Source organism: Puntigrus tetrazona, chromosome 13, assembly GCF_018831695.1.
Source record: "Puntigrus tetrazona isolate hp1 chromosome 13, ASM1883169v1, whole genome shotgun sequence".
Classification (NCBI taxonomy): domain Eukaryota; kingdom Metazoa; phylum Chordata; class Actinopteri; order Cypriniformes; family Cyprinidae; genus Puntigrus; species Puntigrus tetrazona.
This window is the reverse complement of record NC_056711.1, coordinates 20,564,308-20,569,307: the sequence shown is the minus strand read 5'-3', so window position 1 is coordinate 20,569,307 and position 5,000 is coordinate 20,564,308. Positions and strand designations below refer to the sequence as shown.

General features: G+C 35.4%; 2 pseudogenes; both read left to right on the top strand.

Annotated features, from left to right (window-relative positions):
- LOC122356247 overlaps positions 1 to 1,822 on the top strand; it is a 4,091-nt pseudogene extending 2,269 nt beyond the window's left edge.
- Positions 1,823 to 2,560: 738 nt separating this feature from the next.
- LOC122356967 overlaps positions 2,561 to 5,000 on the top strand; it is a 5,512-nt pseudogene continuing 3,072 nt past the window's right edge.

Here is a 5,000-nt window from a genome sequence, read left to right as displayed (position 1 = left end):
CTTTGCGTTCGAGTGTTAAATGTAAGTAAGATGCGCTCCAGGTGTCCGGTTCCCTCCGTATTTGCTCGAATTGAGGTGAAAAGCTCATTTCCGCCGGGTTATGGTTAGCCTGCCTTCGTTTAGGTAGGTTAGAGGTTATATCTAGTGATGTAAAGCACGCCGTGTTTTTATCCAGCCCTCTATAATAAATGCTGCATAACAAAATAATAATAATAAACCGCATCCCCCGTGCTCCATCCAACCTGACAGCATATTCACATTCAGGCGAATATGTATCACAGCAGCAGTGCTGGGTATGACATTTTTAATGCATTGCATGAGCACATATTCACAGAAAGCAATAATAGCCCTTATTTATGTATGCTCCCTAATTCCTCTTTTCTTAAAGCTCGACTGTGTCTCATGCCGTTTAACATCGACCGGAGTAGAGAACAGTTCAGTGTTGCTTGCCGCTAAATATTTTTTGGCTCTCTTTGACTTTTTAGATCGATATGGCACAATCATTTGAGGAGTTTTAAACCGGACGGATTAATAAAGTAATCTGAATAGCTGCAGTTTTTAATTATTTAGTGTTTAGGTTTTAGTCGTGAAGGCATTAGAGTTAAATGATGCCGAACGCGACCTCTAAGTTACATTAAAAGTTGCGTATAATCGCTCCGTGAAGGGAAGGAAGCGGCGGAGAGGGAACGAACGTGTTGTGCATTGTGTGCATCTCAGCCCTGAATTGTTTTAATAATGAAACTAATTTCATTTTACTAAGCATTTACATTTTACTTTTTTTGCATGCTCTCGACTAACACTGAGCTCCATATTTTCACCGCATCCGACTACATGCAGGCTGTAAACGTGTTTGTTACAGAGTGCGTAAGAGGAGCGTAGAGAGAAGAGCGCCAGATACAGGGCGACCTGAGGAAGAGCCAGCGGAGCCTGTGAGCAGCCTCGACAGCCAGAAGGTCGGCTGCATCTCTTTCTTTTGCCTTCATTTAATGCTGAACGTTTGAAGCTGAATGCATCTGCGGCGCTGCTTCTTTTAGGGCGTCGCTGTTCCCAGAGACAGCTGGTACTGGCCTGAAGATGTGAAAGACGAAGAGGCGGAGCTTCTGGAGGAGGAAACCAAACCGGAGGGAAGTGACGACGAGGAGGAACTAACAGTGAGCTGATGACACTCTCTTTGCTAATCAGACGCTGACTGAATTATTACTTCTCTATAAATACTTAGATAAATTATTACATATCATTTTAGATTTTTTTTTCTGCTCACCCACCCTGAGTTAATTTGATTCAGAGTGCAGCAAAAACAGCAATATTGTGAAATGTTTTTGCTATTTTAAGCAACAGTTTCCTATTTGAATATAGTTTAAAATGTAATTTTTTTTATTTGATTTTAAAGCTGAATTTTTGCATTATTACTGTTGTCACATGACCCTTCAGAAGTCATTCTAATATTCTAATTTGATGCTTATAAACCATTATTATATTATTATTGTTTTATATATATATATATATATATATTTAAAAAATTTATATATTTTATATATATAATTTTTTTTTTTTTTTTTTTCTCTGATAAATGTTCATCTTTGGCTCTTTCTATTCATCATTTACCTGGTATTCTTGTTATTAGACACCAAAATTTTACTTATTTCTTCATGGGAAGTGTCTTATCTGTGAGTTTTGCCTTATTATTCAGAAGCACCGTTATTCTTTCTTCGTCTGTTCTTTACAGCCTTTAGACAAGCTGCAGTTTCTCACCTCAGATTCTGCGAGGAGTCCACTTTACTGCATATGTGTGGGACGGCTTTTTAATGGTAAGAAGTGTTAACATAGAGTGCATGTTTGAGCAGACACCTAAACGATGAATAAACGAAAGCGTTTCTGTTTAACAGACGAGGAGGATTTGAGCTCAAACTGTCCCGGAGACACGGCAGCGGATCACGCGGCGACTCAGAACCACCTGCAGTTATCCGGAACACTTGCATTTCTTTTTTTTGTGTTCGATATTCATTCATTCATTAAACAACACATTGATATTTTGATTATAATCGGTGCGTGATCGTGTTGATGCGTCACTTTTTATGTTTCAATCTCAGCCACTCATACAAACGTTTATTAAGGACTCTGTAAAAATACTATATTTGTTTTTATTTCTCCAGTGAGCCTAAAGCAATCAAAGATTAAAAATTTGCTTTGTACGTAATACTTCTATGTGCTTTCATTTTTATAGTTTAAGCATTTATATTGAGTGATAATTTGTATAATCTATAAGAAAAAAAACCATAAATATCTATTTAAATGATTATACCTAATTTATTTGTGAAAGTACATTAATATAATAGCTTTTGGCAACTGCAGTACTTTTTTGAAGTGGCGTGGCTTAGTAGGAACACGCTAGATTTTGATTGGCCGATGCTCGGCGATGACGTTGAATCGCGGAAACCGAAACTTAAGCGATCCTCACGTTGCGGAGAAAAGAAAGCGAGCTCGCCTCCGGGATCGACGTCGCTTTAAACTCACACTGCTAGTACCGTGTTAAGTTTATTAAAATATTAAAAATAAAACACGGCGAGGCGTTTTTATTAACGGTCGTCCGCTGACTGCGTGACGTCCTGCGTGCTGACGTCATCAGCGTGAACGCCCGGCGATCTTCTGCCACCGTTTTTAGTTTGTTTTGTTTTCCTTAGCTGTGCAATGGACTCTCTGTTGGCGAATTATATAAGCTCAGCTCAACGTGTACCAGCAGAAGACGCAGTGCTCTGTGGAGTATGAGGAGGATCCACTGATGGACCGAGTCACGATAAGACGTACGGAGCTGTCAGTCGTTATACAGCTGCTGGGACACGGGTGAATTAACATTAAACCACAAATCTGCGTTTTCAGGTTCGCATGAGGGCTGTTGTTAATGGACAGCGGTATCCTGAGGCACTGGGAAATCCAAGAAAGAGGCCAAGCTAAATGCTGCTAAGAACGCCCTTAATGGCATACACGACAGTCAGAATATTGCACCTGTAAGTAGTTTGTTTTTTAATAATAATAAACATTTTCACTGGTGTGCTTATGCATTTACTGTATTTACTGCATCCACCCACACATTGTATGCATTTAGTTATTTTACTTATGTATTTTTAGTGCTTTACATGAAAATATTAAATATGACATTTTTATTGTATTTTATGTATTTTGGAAATATATATATATATATATATATATATATATATATATATATATATATATATATATATATATATATATATATATATATATGTGTGTGTAATTTATATACATATATGTATACATATATATATATATATATATATATATATATATATGTATACATATAAATAAAAAATATAATATATATATATATATACATATATAAATAAAAAATATTATATATATATATATATATATATATATATATATATATAAATATAAATAAATAAATGTGTATGTATATATGTGTATATATATTACATATATATGTGTGTGTGTGTGTATATATATATAATTTAATGTATAATAATGTTTTAAAACACACATAATATTTGATATTGTAAAGCATTTATAAGTTTTGTCATTAATATTAACATTATGTAAAATATTTAAAATGATTCCTTTGGAAAATAATCACTATATAATACATATTTGTACGAGAAAAGTTATAAAATAAGTTTAATATTGCACTCGTTTTTAACATTTTGTTTTTAACATTTTGTGCATAGGTTCCGATGACAAAAATACTTCTAAAGCATTGATTAATGTAAACGTTTAATACAATACTACAACAAATGCTGTATGTGTAAATGTTATTTAGTGGATTTGAGCTAATAATATGAAGTAGCAATTAATAGATGTATTAGCTAATGTTAATATAAATGTTGCTATAATTCCACAATCTCAAACTGTTGTTTAAAAACAATTGTGCATGTCTTTAAACGCAGACCGTATCGAATTATGTTAGCTGGCTTAATGAATATTCACAAAAGAAGAAGTTGTCTTTCAAGCCTCGCGAGTCCACTAAGATGAATCCCGGAAACGTTACTCAGTGAGTATTTGAACATGATCACACTAGCCTGCACTTCTCAATCACAATGTAAAAAAAAAGTAGCTTTTGGAAAGAAATCGCCAAAACAAGCGCTTCATTCTCTCTGGTCTCTTTCGCAGGTTGAGCACGTACGTTTGTAAGTATATTTGTGGTGATAAAGTGTATCCCGAGGCTTTGGGAAAAAATAAGAGGGACGCGAAAGAAGCAGCGGCGAAGTGCGTTTATGAAGAGCTGCTCAAAACACAGGATGCAGAAGGTAACGCGTTCATCTTCTTAGGCTGCTCTGATTTATAGGGTTTTTTTTAGTTTGAGTTGTTTTTTTTTTTTTGCCGTTTAAGGTCTTCGATGACGGCAGCAATCGAGCGCAGAGGTCAGAGGTCGCGTCTCGTGAGGTAAGTATTGTCTTAGTATTATATTAATATGTAACGTTTAAAGCGGGCTCACCTCAGGCCATCCGAGATGCTCGTGAGTTTGTTTCTTCATCAGATTTGGAGAAATGTGTCTCAACAGTGGATGGTGCGTCAGAATGAGAGCTGATACAATAATCCGCGGCACTCCGGTCCATCAGTTAATCCTTTCTTTAATGCTGGCATAACAAATCTAAATTATGAGATAAATGCTGATATTATGCTGACGTAAAAGGCTAAATTATGACATATGTCTCATAACATAACATAAATATCATTATGTATATGTTATATGTGCTTTTATCTAATAGATTATGACGTTTTATCTCAGTATCGCTGTTATGATTTACCAAAGCATGATTTTTTTCCTAACGTAGCAGAAATAAGCTTTTTGCACTGTTTTTTGCACTGTTTTGGATCCTCTGCAGTGAATGGGTGCCGTCAGAATGCGGGTCTAAACATCTGATAAAAACATCGCAATAATCCACAGCACTCCAGTCTATCAATTAATCCTTTCTTTAAAGATGGCATAAAAGATCTAAATTATGGGA